The sequence below is a fragment of the Phacochoerus africanus genome, chromosome 13 (assembly GCF_016906955.1).
Source record: "Phacochoerus africanus isolate WHEZ1 chromosome 13, ROS_Pafr_v1, whole genome shotgun sequence".
NCBI classification, from domain to species: Eukaryota; Metazoa; Chordata; class Mammalia; order Artiodactyla; family Suidae; genus Phacochoerus; species Phacochoerus africanus.
In genome coordinates, this window is record NC_062556.1 from 23,260,308 (window position 1) to 23,279,209 (window position 18,902).

Below are 18,902 nucleotides of genomic sequence, written 5' to 3' on the forward strand. Positions count from 1 at the left end.
ACCTAGAGTTCAGAGTTATCCTTGGGGTTCACGCTTGGTGGTGTACCTGCTACGGCTTTTGACAAATGGATGATGACACGTACCCACCATTATACCTTATCATTCAGAAGCATCACTGCCCGGGGAATTCTCCCTGCTCCTCCTTCATCTCTTCCTCTCCCCGTGCCTGGCAACCCCTGGTTTTGTTCCTGTCCCCATGGTTGTGCCTTTTCTAGAATGTCATAGAGTTGGAATCATACAAGACATAACCTTTTCAGACTGGCTTCCTTGCCTCTGTGATACGCATTTTTAAGATTCTCCCGTGTCTTAGCCTGACCTTAAGGATTTTGCCGTAGCCTTTGGCTCGGTTTGCCTTTTCCTGTGCACCCTATTTAACTAGCTCCGCTGATCACATCACCCTCTTGCCTGTTCTTTAGAACGCCTGTTACCCTGCTGTTTTCTTTTGTTTGCTGCCTGTCTTCTCCTAGTAGATTTTTTTCTTTTTTTTTTTTTTGCTTTTTAGGGCCACACCCACGGCACATGGAGGTTCCCAGGCGAGGGGTCCAATGGGAGCTACAGCTGCTGGCCTACACCCCAGCCCCAGCAATGCCAGATCTGACCTGCGTCTGCAACCTACCCCACAGCTCACGGCAACACCGGAACCTCAACCCACTGAGCGAGGCCAGGGATCGAACCCACAACCTCATGGTTCCTAGTCGGATTTGTTTCCATTAGCGCCACAATGGGAACTCTTCCTTCTAGATCTTAAGCTCTGTGGGAACAGACATCTTATCTGCCTTACTCCTGGCTGTACCCCAGAATCTACAACAGTTCTTGGAGCATAGTAGGTGCTCAGGATAAGTAGGAAGAGTCAAATGCATCAGTGCCCCCTTTTAGCTTTTCTCTGCTCTCCCATTGGTCTTCATGGTGACCGGCTCATTCACACTGCTCCAGGTTTTGTTCAGGGGAAGAGGCAGACATTCCTGTTATGTCCCCGAGTCTGAGAATTACTTCTTATTTGCCTGTGGCTTCTGAATCCTCCTTGGTTGTCTGCTGAATTTAATGGCCCTCCAGGCAAAGGGCACTTGGGAGCCTTGGTGGGATCAGTGACGGCGCAAGGGAGAACTGAGGTGGGAGAAGGGAAAGGGGCAGAAACGGATCATTTACCATTTACCGTGTCTTGAGTCACACATTGTCCTCAAAGCTGCGTAGACCATAAAATGCGCATTAGGAGACAAGTCAGACCTGAGACCTAGTGAGCACACGCAGGCCCACAAACACTGCAGAGCGGAAGGGATTTCTCCAGATGCCTCATCTCCTTTCCAAACTGTAGCCTTCACAAAATCTCTGGGCGAGTTCAGGAGAGACAGCAGCCAGCATTTGTGGCCCAGTCCTGCGTTCTGCCTGCCCCATGTGGGGGCGCAAAGAGGTCTGCACTTTGATTACTGCTTCTTAAAAGAAACTTTCTCCAAGGCTAACAGACTTTCTGGGAGGCCAAAGCAAATTGCAGCCAAGTTTAATGTTCTCATTAAAATGTTCAAGAGGCTTTATTCATGAACAACCCAAGCTGTAGCTGCTTTATCCTTGTAAACTCTGGGACTAGCTGGCCTCTCTTCCAGAGGCCTCTCCCAGATCCCTCTCACAGGAAGGTCTGTTGAATCCAGGGCTTGGCTGGATCCAGGCGCTGAGAAGCGGATTCTGTGGGTTCTCTCAGGGATGTGGTGGAGATGATGGCAAGGGGTACCCACCCCTTCCTTGACCTGTTTTCATTCCGTAGTTCTTGCTGTGTATGCACCGCATGTCAACTTGACCTTGAGGTCTAACTTGGAAATCATAGGAGAGATGCCCACCCATGAGGGAGGAAGGTTTTGTTTGTTTTTCTTTTTTTCCTTCTTTTTTTTTTTTTTTTTTTTTTTTTTGCTTTTTAGGGCCACACCTGGGGCATATGGAGGTTCCCAGGCTAGGGGTTCAATCGGAGCTGCAACACCACAGCCACAGCAATGCAGGATCAAGCCGCATCTGTGGCCTACACCACAGCTCATGGCAACAGTAGATCCTTAACCCACTGAGCGAGGCCAGGGATCGAACCTGAAACCTCATGGCTCCTAGTCAGATTCATTTCCGCTCCGTCACGCCGGGAACTCCTGTTTTTGTTTTTAATCCTTCCTGTTAGCAGTAGTTTACTGAGATGAGATTAGAGGAATGTCAAAATTGTTGAGGTGGTGGTGAAACTGAACAGGATGCTGATCTGGAAAGGGTGTCGTGTGAATCACGGGGACACAGAATTGGCTTTGGCTGGTCACAGATTTCCTGCTCTTCTCTTTGTCATCCTTGAGGGCCCAGTGCAAAACCATCACTGGAGCACTTTAGGGAGTGAATGCAGCAGGAAAGACAACTACCGCTGCTTCCTGGAAATACTTATGATGATGTACAGATAAAACAGAAATCTTAGAGCTGTGAGCCTTATATGGCTAGGACCCCTCAAAATGAAATTTAGGGGGGAAAAGTGTTAAAACATGCTGTCTTTTCCTCAGTTCCTTGCTATTAGAAAACCTTGTTTGTTGAATGGTCACAAAACTGTCTCAAGAGCTGCAGGTATGGTCCTATAGGTAGTACCTGGGGATTGTTTTAAGATGGTTTTTTCTTTTTCCGTTGATGAGTCGTCGAGGTACTTTACTCTGGGTCAGATTTAAATTAAAATACTCATGTCCTAGAGCTGTCAGGGCTTTTTCTCCAAGAGGTCAAATTCTTTTCCATTGGGAGTGCCAGACGTTTGTAAAAACTGATTCCATTCTGAGAGGCAATGGAGTTGAAAGGTAAAGAGGAGCTTCTGGAGTTCCTGTTGTGGCTCAGTGGTGAACGAATCCAACTAGGAACCATGAGGTTGTGGGTTTGATCCTTGGCATCACTCAGTGGGTTAAGGATCTGACATTGCCGTGAGCTGTGGTGTAGGTCACAGATGCGGCTCAGATCCTGCATTGCCATGGCTCTGGCGTAGGCTGGTGGCTGTAGCTCCAATTAGACCCCTAGCCTGGGAACCTCCATATGCCACGGGAGTGGCCCTAAAAAAGGCAAAAAGACCAAAAAAAAAAAAAGGTTCTATGTTATAACTGGATGGGTTTCTTAAGAGGGCTTTTCTGGAGGGGTCACCCTCTTAGCTCAGTGATTTTAATGGTGTTAATATTGTTAATGTTAAAGAGAACTGCTCTTTGTTGGTGTGTTGTATTTTTAATTTTATTGAGGTGGAGTTAATTTGCAGTGTTGTAATAATTTCTGCTGTACAATAGGTGGTTCAGTTAGATATGTACATATATCTATTCTTGTTTCCGATTCTTTTCCCATGTAGGTTATCACTGAATGTCGGGTTGAGTTCCCCATGCCATACAGCAGGTCTCTACTGACAGTCATTCCACATACCACAGTGTGCATGTGCCAGTCCCAAACCCCCCAGTCCACCCCTCCCACCCCCGAGCCTGTCCCCTTGGATAATCATAAGTTTGTTTTTGAAGTCTGTGAGTCTGTTTCTGTTTTGTAAATAAGTTCATTCGCATCATTTTTTCAGATTCTGCATAGACGTGACACACTCTGACTTGCTTCACTTAGTATGATAATCTCCAGGTCCATCTGTGTTGCTGCAAACAGTATTGTTTCATTCTTTTTTATGGCTTAGTAATATTCCATTGTGTATATATATGTACCACAGCTTCTTGATCCGTTCCTCTGTCAATGAACATTTAGGTTGCTTCCATGTCTTGGCTCTTACAATTAGTGCTGCAGTGAACATTGGGGTTCATGTATCTTTTCAAATTATGGTTTTCTCTGAATAGATGCCTAGAAGTGGGATTGCTGGATCGTATGGTAGTTCTATTTTTAGTTTTTGAGGAACCTCCATACTGTTCTCCATAGTGATTGTAGCAATTTACATTCCCACCAACAGTGTAGGAGGGTTCCCTTTTCTCCACACCCTCCCCAGCATTTATTGTTTGTAGACTTTGTGATGATGGCCATTCTGACTGGTATAAGGTGTTACCTCAGTGTAGCTTTGATTTGCATTTTACTAGAAATTAGTGATGCTGAGCATCTTTTTACATGTTTTTTTGGCTATCTGTATGTCTCCTTTGGAGAAATGTCTGTTTAGATCTTCTGCCCACTTTTTGATTGGGTTGTTTATTTTTTTGATATTGAGCTGCATGAGTTGTTTGTATGTTTTGGAGATTAATCCCTTGTCAGTTGCTTCATCTGCAAAAATTTTCTCTCATTCTGTGGATTGTCTTTTCGTCTTGTTTATGGTTTCCTTTGCTGTGCAAAAGCTTTTAAGTTTAATTAGGTCCCATTTGTTTATTTTTGTTTTTATTTTCATTACTCTAGGAGGTGGATCTGAAAAGATATTGCTGCCGTTTATGTCAGAAAGTGTTGAACATGAAGAAAGTGCATGCTGATTTGGGGAACACTGTTGATTATATGTAATGAAATATGTTTTTAACATTTTTAAGAGATTCAGAGCCAGATATAACAAATTACATGGCCGGCTAGGCCAGCTGTGCTCTCATTCTTGGTTGGTTGGTATGGAGTGACGTGTGTATCTGTTTTGGGGAACTGCTAACCTAGTCCCTGAATTCCCATGTGAATCTAGAGAGGTGGGACCTCTTGGGGTTCTGCTTAGGCCTAGCTTCACCCCCTGTGTCTTCTCTTCTCCTTTTACAAGATAGGATTGCAATCCCTTTCCGGGTCTGCAGAGTGAATCCATTCTGGAGCCTTCTTGCTGGCCTAGGAAATCTGAGAGAGCCAAGATCAAGTCCTTACTTTGTAGTGCGACTCAGAAATTGTTGAGACGTGTAAAGGTGTGATGAAACCATCGGTACCAATAGGGTCTGGACAAAAATATCATGGAAACAAATGGAAGGACCGACTGATTCATCCCAGGCTACTGTACGTTTTGGAGAACTTTTGGCTCTTCTCCAGAGTTTTCGTTTGCTCATTTGCTGCGAGAATGTTAGTGGCCACATCTGACCACTCAGCATCCCTGCCCAATCAGCCCCCTTTCCCTTTCTACTTCTTGGAAGTGAGTTACACCCTAAAGCCTATGTGGACTTCGTAGGTGGGGGCCAATGCCAAAAGCCTGGGGGAAATTTTCAAAGTGCGTGTGCGTGGCATAGTATTTCCCTCCAGCCGCTTACTTCCACGGAGTCTTCCGCTTCTAGTGATGCATCAGGTGTCTCTTTGATTGCTGAACTCATCCATTCATCATCTATTCGGAGGGCGTATCCAACCTGCCAGGGGCACCCCCTCCATCTGGGTGCTGGGATGAAATGGGGAGCAAACCAAGGTTCGTCTACGGAGTTTTGCTGAGAGTTCACAGGGGTTGAAAAGAAGCGTGAACCACCTAAAGCAAAACCCACTTGCTCTTCTGTGACTCAAAGCATCTGTCTGAGACCGCCGCCTCACCGTCTACTCTGTCGAGTTCTCCGTGAGCGCATTTCCTGTGGGAAGTGGTACCAAGCCTTTTCTACCTTACAATAATCTTCCTATGTTGATTAAGCTGTCACTTGGAAGGCTTCCTGATGGGGCATCAAATGAGCCTTTTTGTGTGCTGCCTTGTGTCTTTGTCAGGAAGCACTCTGTTAACGCCTGCCTGTTACTGGGCATATTTTGGTCCTTTTCGGAGGGGTTGGGGGGTCGGCACCAAGAGGGGTGAGAACAGCACTGAGGAAAGGGACAGATGCATGGTAGGTTGGAGGGAGTGTCCTTAGGAATAACCAGAGATAGAATGAAACCCTTTTGTTTGCCTGATGTATTTTCCATCTCTGTATCCTTTGCGCACAGCAGCTGAATATTCTAGAATTATTCTACATTTTGAAAACTGCTAACAAAATGCTAGCTTTCTCCTTTTTTTTTTTTTTTTAACCTTCTCCCCTGTTGGCCTGGCATCAGGTTGGGAGAATCTTCAGACTCCAAGTATGATGATGAAACAGCAGCGGAGTCCGGCGATGTTCCTATCATTTCTAAGCTCTGTGCCCGGAAGGTCTGGCTACACACTGATAGCAGAGATTCCCCTGGAGGAAAGGAGAGGCGCAGACGAGGGCAAAGGAGTGTGGGCACCTTAGCGAAGTAAAGGGAAGAGAGATCGTGGCGGGGAAAGGTCGCAAGATGCTCTGTTATCCTCACTCCTCTTCTTCATCTCCTTCTTCTCATAGCAGGAGGGGGATGAGAAGGTAGGTGGATCAAAAGGGAGAAGAGGAGTTCCCGCTGTGGCTCTGTGGTAATGAACCGGACTAGTATCCATGGATCCCTGGCCTCTCTCAGTGGGTTAAAGATCCAGCGTTGCCGTGAGCTGTGGTGTAGGTTGCAGATGCGCCTTGGATCCCGCCTGGCTGTGGCTGTGCTGTAGGCCGGCAGCTGCAGCTCCAATGCCACCCCTCGCCTGGGAACCTCCATATGCCACAAGTAAGGCCCTAAGGAAAAAAAAAAAAAGAGGGAGAAGAAGATAGTTGGAGGGTACTTGGAGAAGGTAAGGGAGAAGGAGAATGAGGCAGAGAAGTCACCAGAGGAGGCGAGGGGGAAGGAGACAGGGTAAAGGTGATTTAAGTGCGGGGACAGGCACCGGGCACACAGTGGTCTCACTGCAAGCCTTCCGTTGCCCAGGGGTGCACCTGCCACATAGTCAGTGTCCTTCTCCGAAGGCGGTGCCCTGACTTTTGTATTAACTTTAACGCGATTCTCTTTATGGCCACTGTTATCGCTGGTCGCAGTTGCACTGACACTCCTGTGTGATCAGAGAGCAGCTGTGGAAACCCGGTTCTCTTGTCCCTGCCCCCTGGCCGGGTTCCGCAGACATCCGAGTCAGTGCTGCTTGCTTGTGATGTCTGCCATTCCTCTTTGTCCACACGTGGGGGAGTTGAAAGAGAAAAAAAAAAAAAAAGTCCTCCTAAGAGCTGCTGGCATTTAGAGCTCAGGCGTACAAATATTCAAAGCAGTTGGGAAGGAAAAACCTATAAAATCGCCATCCAGGAGTTCCAGTCGTGGCTCAGTGGTTAACAAATCCGACTAGGAACCATGAGGTTGCAGCTTTGATCCCTGGCCTCGCTCAGTGGGTTAAGGATCCAGCACTACTGTGAGCTGTGGTATAGGTCGCAGATGTGGCTCAGATCTGGAGTTGCTATGGCTGTGATGTAGGCTGGCGTCTACAGCTCCGATTCGACCCCTAGCCTGGGCATCTCCATATGTCATGGGTGCGGCCCTAGAAAAGACAAGAAAAAAAAAAGAAAAAAAATTGCAATTCAGTATTTTTTTCTAAGGAAGGTGATGCCTGTCTGGGTACTTGCCCTAACCCAGCACTGCGCTCGTAGCGCTTATACATGGGCTGCTTCCGAAGACATCTCTTCTCAAAACTCATCTTGGAAGCCTTTGGAAGGTTCCAGGCCTGGGTCAAGTGCTTTTTAAGTGTGCACTCCTGCCCTCCCTCCTCTGCATCCTGGCCTCATTCGCTGCCCTCCTGCCATTCGCGCTCCCACTTCTGTTGTCATTTCTGTCCTTGCACTAGACTTTGGGCTCTTTGCCCAGTGTTGGTTATTACAGAGCATCGAAACAGATGTTTCCTAACTGCTGATGGACTGAATTGATGGCCATGGTGCTGGTCTCTTGAGTGTACAACAAAATTCTTCTAGAATCAGCTATGCTTTTAGGGGTCGGTTAACAAACAGCTCGTCTACATATTCTGGAAAAGAAAAGTTGACTTAGCCAGCAGTGAGGGATCTATGGGCAGGGTGGTAGCTTCCCAGATTCATGCAACTATAATAAAGGGCTTTTGAGTCCATTAACTGCTGGACACCAGAGGATGGTCTTGAAGTTTCAGGCAACCTATTTCTTGTGATTATAGAAATTGCAGGTCAGATGCATTAGGCTCTTCAAAACCATGCCTCCGACTTACTTCACTTAGTACAAGAGTCTCTAGTTCTATCCAAAGTAAGTCAGAAAGAGAAAGCCAAATACCATATGATATCACTTAGTTCTGGAATCTAACATACGGCACAAATGAACCTTTGCACAGAAAAGAAACTCATGGACTTGGAGAAGGGACTTGTGGTTGCCAAGGGGGAGGGGGAGGGAGGGGGCTGGACTGGGAATTTGGGGTTAATAGATGCAAACTGTTGCATTTGGAGCAGATAAGCAATGAGATCCTGCTGTATAGCACATGGAACTATATCCAGTCACTCGTGATGGGACATGATGGAGGATAATGGGAGGAAAAGAATGTGTATATATGTATGACTGGGACACTTGGCTGTACCGTAGAAATTGACAGAACACTGTAAGCCGACTATACGGGAAAAAATAGAAATCATTAAAAATATGCTTCTCAGACATGAACATGCCTAGGAATCACCTGAGGATCATGTTAAAATGCAGATTTGGTTTCAGGAGGTTTAGCATTTCAGGCTTCCTGGTGGCGCTAATGTTGCTCGGTCCATAGACCTGCCTCGAGTAACAAGATTTTAAAATACCGTCTCATAAATAAAGTTGGAATTTCTCCTATAGAAATACCTAGATGCATTTTTATAGTTTTCAGAACAGACCTCCAAAGAGAAAACTTGTAGGTAACGAACTCTTAATTCAACTTGGAAATGGGCGAGAAGTCTTTCCCACACTTGAAGAGAGTGACCTTACACTGGTCATGCCCCTCCAAAATGCACTTGCAGGACACTCTAGGTTGTACTGCCCTTAATTAATCTGTAGTTTTATTTAGTTAGGCTTTTCCAGATTTGGGTGGCCCTGGCCCTGATCTCGCTACTTTAGCAACAGGGACTACTTTTTAAAAATTATTCATTCATTCATTCATCCATTCATTTTGAGGGCTGCACCTGTGGCATATGGAAGTTCCTGGGCCAGGGGTGGAATCAGAGCTGAGCTACTGGCCTATGTCACAACCTCGGCAATGCAGGACCCGAGCTGCATCGGTGACCTACACTGCAGCTCATGGCAATGGCAATCCTTAACCCCCTGAGCGAGTCCAGGGGTGGAAACCACATCCGTGTGGATACTAGTCAGGTTCTTAACCTACTGAGCCACCATGGGAACTCCCAACAGAGACTACTTTTAAATCAGACATATTCTTTGGAAGATTGATAGCTCAAGGGCTGTGTTGAGGATGAGACCTTCACATTTACTGGTCGAGACCATGCAGAGACGTCCTCCAAGGAGAGTCCATTAGAATGGCTGGAAGGGGCAGTGTTCAGCTCCAACTTTGTAAAGCAAAACCTCGCATCTGCTTGCACAGGCTCCAACAGCGCTCTGAGTGTGATGCTGGAAGTGTTCTCTCTGACAGGTGGTTTTTATTTTACAGGTGTTTTGCAGCCGGCATGACGTCATCCTTATAATCCGTGGAGGAGAGAGCGCTCGCCATGCTCAGGTAAAGGGATCGTGGGTGCAGCAGATGGCGAGCATGACTCATGGCAGGTTGCTCCTCCCTGTGTGAGAAGAGACGCATCTAAATTATACATGTGACATCATCCTCTTGTGTGTGTTTTCCTCACATATAACTGGGGCACAGAGGGCCAGTCGTGGGGTGGGTGGTCTCAGGGAACAGATGCGCATTTGAGGAGCATCTGTAGGGTGCTGAGAACCCTGCCTCCATAGGGAACCAGCGAGGAGACAGGTCCGCTGAAGTCTTTGTCCATCTTCCACAGAGTTGACATGGAATTATTGCTATTGTCCATCTTTGTTACTTATCAGAAGGCTTTTATCTCTTCCGCATTGATGAAAACAGGGGAATACTGAAGACTCTTCTAATGAAAGTCTTATCTCTGTCCCCTCATCGAGAGTCACCCTTCTAAAGATTCTTTGCATTTTCCTTTTAAATAAATGTATGTCCCACAATTTTGATTTGCCCAAATAGGTCGCCAAGTTTAATTTTCCATTAACCTTTCTGGCTTCTGTGTCTTCTTTCTTTTTTTTTTTTCTTTTGCCTTTTCTAGGGCTGCTCCCGTGGCATATGGAGGTTCCCAGGCTAGGGGTCCAATCGGAGCTGTGGCTGCCAACCTACACCACAGCCACAGCAACGTGGGATCCGAGCTGGGCCTTCCACCTACACCACAGCTCTCGGCAACACCAGCTTCTTACCCACTGAGCAAGGCCAGGGATCGAACCCGCAACCTCATGGTTCCTAGTCAGATTCATTAACCACTGAACCATGACTGGAGCTCCTTCTGTTTCTATCTAATCATTCTTTTTTAGAGGATTAATCAGTCCCTGTCAGGTCAGCTCCATCTTTCTCTTTGCTGGCCTTTGTGCAACTGACATAGCTGGTGGTGATCTCTGGTCGGTTGATGGAACATGGCCCCATTAACTGAGTCAAACCATCTGTTGATAGACCCCCACGAGGAGTTCTGTTGACACGGCAGTTTTGTCATTGGCCTCTCTCTTTTTTCATGACCCAATCTGTATCAGTTTTCTCTGGCAGCTGTAACAAAGTAGCACAAACTGGGTGACTTAAACAGCAGACACTTGTCATCTCACGGTTCTGGAGACTAGAACTCCGAAATCAAGGTGACAGCAGGCTTGGTTCCTTCTAAGAGCTGTGTGGGGTGACATGGTCCATGCCTGTCTCTAAGCTTCTGGAAGCCTTGGGTGTTCCTTGGCCCATGGATGGCCATCTTCTTCCCATGTCTTCACATTGTCTATCTCTGTGTTCAAATCTCATCCCCTTTATTTATTTACTTGCTTATTTATTTATACTTTCTAGAGCCACACCCATGGCATATGGAGGTTCCCAGGCTAGGGGTCCAATGGGAGCTGCAGCTGCCACCCTACACCACCGCCATAGCAACACAGAATCCAAGCCACATCTGTGACCTACACTGCAGCTTACGGCAGTGCTGGATACTGAACCCACTGAGCAAGGCCAGGGATCAAACCCACATCCCCATGGATACTAATTGGCTTTGTTACCCCTGAGCCACAACGGGAACTCCAAATGTCCTCCCTTTTAATGACACCTATCATATTGGATTAGAAGCTAATTTAATGCCTTAATCATAACTGGGCCATCTGCCGAGGCGAGACTGCTTCTAATGAGGTCACACGTATATGTATGAGAGATTCAGACTTCTGCATTTTTCTGGAGTACGCAATCCAGCCCATAATACCCTCGAGGGGAAGGGGACTTAATTCATCTTGGTTTGCCCCAAAGAAACTAGCACAGTGCTTGTCACTTAACATTGGTGGAATGAGTGACTGGCAAAGCCGCTGATAACCCTGGTCCCATTCAACTGGCAAAAGCAAAGAGCCATCCGGAGAGGTGGGCAGGAATTCTCCCGGCCCCTGTCCCCGGTGGACTCTTCCTTTCAGGATAGTCCCTGTTCGGCAGCCTCCTCAGTGGGATAAGAGTCTTCCTTTAAAAGTAATAACGAGTAGACGTTTTCTGCAGTGCAGCCCTCTGCGTGAGCCAGGCTCTGTCTCTGCTGGCATTGCAGGCGGCACGGCCAATTTAGATGCCGCCTCTATCAGGACATGGAGATATCTTTCCGGCTAATTCAATACCATTTAAATCATACTTAGCCGGGCTATTCTTCCTTTCCAGCTGCATCACATTGCACTTATTAAATTTAACGTTCTGTTCCAGAGCACTTGTCGCTAAACGCTGTCCTGAAACAGATCTGCCCCCATCGTGTCTTCTCTCTTCTCTGTGCTGCTTTGGCTCCACATTATTAGAAGGGGGTCTTTTGCGTGTTTAGATTTGAGTATTGAGAACACGTGAGGATGCTGGTGTCCTTGTAGCACTTACATGAGCCATTCTTCAGAGATGTTCATTTTAGAAAACCCTGATTTCCGGCAAGGGTAGAGCTTTCTGTTGGCTGTGACTTTCAGGAAAGAATTACATTTCTCTTTCCAAAGGAAGCCTCCTGCTGAGAGTCACCAAAGGCCAGTGGGGAGGAGTCCTGCTGGGAGTGAAGCAGGCAGAAAACCCAAGGAGGAGTTCCTGTTGTGTGGCTCAGTGGTAACAAACCCAACTAGGATCCATGAGGATACCGGTTCGATCCCTGACCCAGCTCAATGGGTTAAGGATCCGGCGTTGCCATGAGCTGGGGTGTAGGTCACAGATGCATCTTGGATCTGGCGTGGCTGTGGCTGTGGCCAATGGCTGTAGCTCTGATTGGACCCCTAGCCTGGGAACTTCCCTATGCCTCAGGTGTGGCCCTTAAAAAAAAAAAGGAGGGAGTTCCCATCATGGTGCAGTGGTTGACGAATCCGACTAGGAACCATGAGGTTGTGGGTTCGGTCGTTGCCCTTGCTCAGTGGGTTGGCGATCCGGCGTTGCCATGAGCTGTGGTGTAGGTCGCAGACGCGGCTCGGATCCTGTGTTGCTGCGGCTCTGGAGTAGGCCAGTGGCTACAGCTCCGATTGGACCCCTAGCCTGGGAACCTCCATATGCCACGGGAGCGGCCCAAGAAATGGCAAAAAGACACCCCCCCCCCAAAAAAAAGGAAAAGAAAATGGACCCAAAGAGAACAAACTGTAATTCATAGATTCATATTTTAACTGACCCATGTGCAAACATTTTTTGTGATAGTCTGATATTATCTTAATTCACAGTATAATTGATTTAAAGGTCTTACCCTCCCCACCCCTACTCCCCCAGGGTTAGCATTGCAGGAAGGCAGGCTAACATCTTGATACCCACTGTGGCACAGATCCTGGCCTCGCTGAGGCTGCCCAACAGGCGGGCTGGAATAATTTTCTTCCAGGCTTCCCAACCCCAAAGAAGCTTTCGTGTTCCTGGGGCTGGGGCTGCAGGCTGTCCCATGGCCAAGGGATAGCCTTGGCCTAGACAGCACTGGATTTATAAGATGACAACAGGCAGTGGGAAATGAAAATGAAGATAAAAATTCATCTTCACATTTTTCATGCTGACATTAGTCCTGAGAAAGTTGGTAAATCACATGACCAATATTTACGGGGTGGAGGATGCATGCAGGCACGGGTCCACCAAGTGCTGTCACTTGTGGTTTTGTAACTTCATCCTGGTGCCTCTGCTGCTCACCTTTTTTTTTTTTTTTTTCATTTTACTGAAATGCTTCCTACCCTCTATTAGAAGCCTTCTATAACTTACCATGTGAAGCCCTTTTTTGGTTTACATGGGGTCTAAGTTAAAGGTCTAAGTTAAAGTAAAACATTTTGATCACACAATGGCCAAGTCAGAGTGATGGTAGAAGAGCTCTTTGATAATTACCATAGAAGTCTCTGCTGCAACGATAACATTGTAACAAAATCTAACAAATCTTTTATTTTTTGTTTCAATTTGCCTTTTGTTTTGATTTTTTAGAGCCACATCCGGGGGCATATGGAAGTTCCCAGGCTAAGGGTTGAATCGGAGCTGCAGCTGCCAGCCTACGCCACAGCCACAGCAGTGCAGGATCTGAGTCACATTTGTGACCTGCACCGCAGCTCATGGCAACACCAGATCCCTGACCCACTGAGTGAGGCCAGGCATCAAATCTGCATCCTCACGGATACTAGTCGGATTCGTTTCCACTGTGCCACAACAGGAACTCCCAGAGTGTGTTTATGATACGTGAGAAATACTTTAAGTAAAGAAACTATAATTTGGGGAGTTTCCATCGTGGCTCAGTGGTTAACGAACTCAAGTGGTATTCATGAGGACGCAGGTTCGATCCCTGGCCTTGCTCAGTGGATTAAGGATCTGGCATTGCTATGAGCTGTGGTGTAGGTCACAGACTCAGCTCAGATCCCGCGTTGCTGTGCCCAGGGCCTAGGCAGGCAGCTGTAGCTCAGATTCAACCCCTAGCCTAGGAACTTCCATGTGCCCCTGGTTGCAGCCCTCAAAAGACAAAAATAAATAAATAAACTATTTTTTGGGAGTTCCCTGGTGGCCTAGAGGTTAAGGATCCAGCATTGTCATTGCTGTGGCTCAGTTTTGATCTCTGCTTGGACTGGGAACTTCTGCATGCCACAGGTATGGCCAACAACTCAAGAAAAAATAAAAATAAAAAGATGATACTTTGAGTTAAGATTCTATCAGACTTTCTCTGAACATGTATGCATGTGGTGAAGTTAAAATATGAATTGTGTTTTTTGTTCTCTCTGGGTCCTTTTTCTGCCTCTGTCTCCTGATGCTTCCTTTTTTTCTTGTTTCTTTTAAATCGATACGTTTATATTCAGTGCTTCTAAGCTGCTAATAGAAAAGTCAGCAAGGAGAGCAGTGGGCCCCTGGCAGGGAACTCAGAGGCTTGGCATCTCCTCCAGCTCTCCCTGCACCCCGGCATTTAGCTGTCGCTGGACTCAGTCGTATGTTCCAGGATCGTTTCCTACTTGAACTTCCCTCTTCCCTTTTCACCCATGCCGGTCCTTTTCCAGGCCTGCCTTTCTTTTTCTCTTTTGTTTGTTCCTAGGACCATTCAGTTCGTATATTTCAGTTTGTTCTTTTCATTCATCAGGCATCATGCTTCTCACAGGGGCCAAAGGACATTGCGGTCTGGATGGGAGACGTAGACACTGGTGCTCTGAAGGCGCCCTATGCTAGTGGGCTCCTTACACACGGGGGAGAAGAAGAGCGAAGTCAGCCTGGGGCGGGGGGGGGGTGCGGTTTGGAAATGCCTTGCAGAGAAGGTGGCATCTGAGTGGGGATTTGAAGGAGGAGCACGTGGCCAGGGGGGCTGGCGTGATGGAGAGAGAAGATTCTCAAGGAGACAGCGCTGGCAGCTTAGCAGGGAGGCGTGCGGGCAGCGCATTGCTGTTTGTGGGGTGTGGCTGGACAGTGACCTGGAAACGAGGGTGTGGGGTGGCTGAGGCTCTGTGGCAAGGCAGGCTCGGCATCCTGAAGGCCCCCTTACCTCTTGCTAAGTCTTGTTTCCATCGCCAACCGCACTTACCTGGGGTTCATCCTGCGCAGTGCAGTGGGGCTGCGGGTGTTAACATGCCAAACTCCTCCCGGCCTCACTGCGTCTAACTCTATCTAGACCCTTGTGGTGTACCGTGATGGAGGATAACGTGAGAAAAGGAATAGGTATGTATACATATAAATACAAGAATATATATTTATATGGATTCCTTTCTTTCTGTCTTTGCTTTTTAGGGCTGCACCCGCGGCATACAGAGGTTCCCAGGCTAGGGGTCTAATCGGAGCGACAGCTGCCGGCCTACACCACCACCACAGCAACATCCCATCTGAGCCACGTCTGCGACCTACACCACAGCGCTTGGCAACAATGGATCCTTAACCCACTGAGCGAGGCCAGGAATCAAACCTGCAACCGCATGGTTCCTAATTTGATTCGTTTCTGCTGCGCCACAACAGGAACTCTGTATTTATACATATATGACTGGGTCACTTTGCTGTACAGCAGAAATTGACAGAACAATGTAAATCAACTATAAAAGAAAAAATAAAAGTCTAAAAAGAAACAAAACCAAAAAAAGGAAGTCAGGCCTTCCTGCCCCGCTTGCGATGGGTGAGTCATCTGTGCAGGCGAGCTAGATGCACCTGCTTAGCTTCTCACACACAGCTCCGCCCTCCCCCCGTCCAGCTCCTGTCTTCAGCGTCTTCGCATCCTTCAGGACGGCACTCAAATTCATCTCCTCGTGAGACTCTTACTTAGTAACTCACCACTTTTGAACTCCAGGGGTGAACGTTCAATGGGCTCTTCACATGACAGTTGTCACAGGCGTCTTTTATATCACAAGTTGGGTCTGTAATACTCTCAGAAGGGCTGGCAGGTATTGAAGGGAAGGGCTCTGTACCTGCCCTGTGTCTCCTTTATGCCCAAAATGCCGCTTCTTGCATATAGTAGGCACTGCAGTGATGTCTAGGAAAAGAATGGAGGGAAACCAGACTTCCTTTAATTTGTCAGGCTGTTCCTGAGATGGAATTGGAGGGATTGATGACTTGTCGTACGGAAGAGGCAGTGGTTAGTGTAATGCAAGAAACGCCCAGATGACCGTCTTTTTTTTTTTTTTTTTCCTCTTTAGGGCTGCACCTTAGCATGTGAAAGTTCCCAGGCTGCAGGTGGAATTGGAGCTGCAGCTACTGGCTTATGCCACAGCCACAGCCACGTGGAATCCAAGCCATGTCTGCGACCTACACCACAGCTCACAGCAACACTGAATCCCCAACCCACTGAGCAAGGCCAGGGATCGAACCCGCATCCTGATGAATACTAGTCGGATTCCACTCCATGAGCCTCAATGGGATCTCCCCAGATGACACTCTTGCCAGGCAGAAAAATTATTGGTGAAGGGAGAAGGATTACATTAAACAAACAGCAGCAGGAATATGGGAGTTCCCTTGTGGCACAGGGTTAAGGATCTGGTGTTGTCGCCGCTGTGGCACAGGTTTGATCGCCTGGCCTGGGAGCTTCCACCTGCTTTGGGTCCAGCAAAAAAGAGGTCCACTTTGAAACCTAGTTAAACCTCCCTGAGGCCACGACAGAAAGAAGACACTCAGAAAGCCATTAAGCCATATGCGACCCATCTTGACAGTGAGTGACAAATGACATAACAGGTAAAAGCCCCCAGATTGCATTAAGAAGCTCTGCGTCTTTCTAGGAGATGGCCTCTGGAAGACTTGATTCAATTTAAGACTTCTCCGTTGCAGATCTGGAGACAATCACAAATTCAGAAATACATTTATGAGAGTCTGTTGCCACTGAGCTCAAAAGACCGTAATCCTATTACTTGTGATTTTGAACCGGGTAAACATGAATAACTGAAAGGAGATATCGATTAAAAGGAGGAATATGAACAGGAATAATGGAATTAAAGTAATTGAGGCGATAGTGGGCCTAATGGACCTTGTTCCCTTAATGCCTCTCTCCTGCTCGTCGCATGGAGTTGGTCCTAAAGTCGATTGGACTCTGCGCAGAGAGAGAAGACCATGATGGAAGAATTAGTATTGCTAGCTATAAAAAAAAAAAATCAATCTGTTGTTCTTACAGAAGAGCATCAGTCAGACTGTGAAATCAATTAGCTGGCATGTTTTACATTCGGCTTCTAAGGTAATGAGACGAAGCGATGAGCCCAGCCTGGCAGCCTTGCGTGTAGTAGATCCTCAAGAAACGGTTCTTGATGAAAAGCCAAAGGTGACCGTGGATTTAGTTGGAAAACAACTTCAGGGAGGTCCCTGGCGGCTGGGCAGGTTGAGGATTCAGCATGGTCATTGCAGCGGCCGGGTTGGATTCCTGGCCCGGGGACTTGCACTCACTCTAAGTCCTTTAACTGCGCAAGTAGCACATGACTTGGTACTAATTTGGCTCCACCCCTTCTTGACCGGCTGTGCTGGTAGCGCTGTAAATGGAGGTGACTCAGTTTCACTCATCTCTGCAGTGAGTCCTTTCACAGGTTACTGCCCAGCAGCCTAGGCCAGCTTCTCGTGACCCTGGTTCTCAGCAGGACTTAGGGTCTGAATGGTCTCCTATGACTAGGTTTTGGGAGAGCACTGGTTTCTCCTATGACTAGGTTTCTGGAGAGCACTGGCAGGTGGCTTTTTTTTTTGGTCTTTTTGCCTTTTCTAGGGCTGCTTCCTGAGGCATATGGAGGTTCCCAAGCTAGGGGTCCAATCGGAGCTGTAGCCACCGGCCTACGCCACAGCCACAGCAACATGGGATCCGAGCTGCATCTGCGACCTACACCATAGCTCATGGCAATGCCGGATCCTTAACCCGCTGAGCAAGGCCAGGGATTGAACCTTCGTCCTTGTGGATACTAGTCAGATTTGTTTCTGCTGAGCCATGACAGGAACACGGAAATGCAGGATTCTCAACCCACTGAGTGAGACCAGCGATTGAACTGCCTCCTCACGGATATTAGTCTGGTTCTTAACCTGCTGAGCCGCAGTGGGAACTCTACTTTTTTTGAACTATCCCTTTGATGACATTACTCCCTCTTCAGAAAACTTCAGCTCCCTCCCCCCTTTGTCTCTTAAGTTGCAGGCTCATGGCACTTTAGCGTCCCTCTCCCACGTGTGGCTCAGAATAGCCTCTGCACCAAGACCCCTCCCATGGCCCATGGCCCATTCCCCCCATCCCCACTTCACTGCACCAGCACCAGCACCAGCAGCTACCCCAGTGGGCAAAGCAGTTTGGTCTCTTCATGCTCTCATCTCATTTGCAGACAGGCACGATGCTCTCCTTGGAATTCTTCTCATATCTGTATCCATCCAATTAGAGCCAGTCTGCCCCAGGCCATAGTGACATCCCTTAAAACTGTGCCTTCTCCAAAACCACAGTGGAAGACATTTATGTTAGTGAGATAAACAGTGTTGGGGGCTAGAGCGAGGGTCACAGGTGCATAGAAACCCAGTTGTTGGACCAGCAGTTATTTCAGTGATAATGGTGTTTTCAGTCTCCCTGGGAGGGTAACTTCAAACCTGAACATCACTGGAGAAATAATTTCACTGGATCTCGTTGCACAAGTTTGCAGTGAACTACACTGGGATTTTAAAATGGTTCCATTTGGTGAAAAACAGCATAGACAGCTGTATTTCAAATAGAAGAGCATTTTTTTTCCTGCTAGAAGCCTTAGTCTGCATTAAAGGAATCTTATTTCTCAATCGATCACTTTGTATCTAATACACATTATGCAGACTCTGCAGAAGAAATGTCTGTAGCGTTTATCCTTCAGAAGTGAGTTTAAGTCCTTTTTCCTCCATGGAGTTTGGCTCTTACCAGCCACTCTTCTATCCGGTTGTTTTTCCTTCGATACCTTTTTTTTTTTTTTGTATTTTCTAGGGCCACACCTACAGCATATGGAGGTTCCCAGGCTAGTGGTCGAGTCAGAGTTGTAGCCACCGGCCTACACCACAGCCACAGCAACCCAGGATCTGAGCCGAGTCTGCGACCTACACCACAGCTCAGGCAATGCCAGATCCTTAACCCACTGAGCTAGGCCAGGGATCGAACCCACAACTTCATGGT

At 47.4% G+C, this 18,902-nt stretch overlaps 1 protein-coding gene across 3 annotated transcripts in view; it reads left to right on the plus strand.

Annotated features, from left to right (window-relative positions):
* ENOX1 (ecto-NOX disulfide-thiol exchanger 1) overlaps positions 1-18,902 on the plus strand; it is a 659,885-nt gene that overhangs the window by 137,396 nt on the left and 503,587 nt on the right. For all 3 annotated transcript variants that reach the window (XM_047756005.1, XM_047756008.1, XM_047756006.1), the window contains exon 2: positions 9,320-9,385. The gene's annotated coding sequence lies outside the window, so the exon portion shown is untranslated. The remainder of the gene's footprint in view (positions 1-9,319; positions 9,386-18,902) is intronic.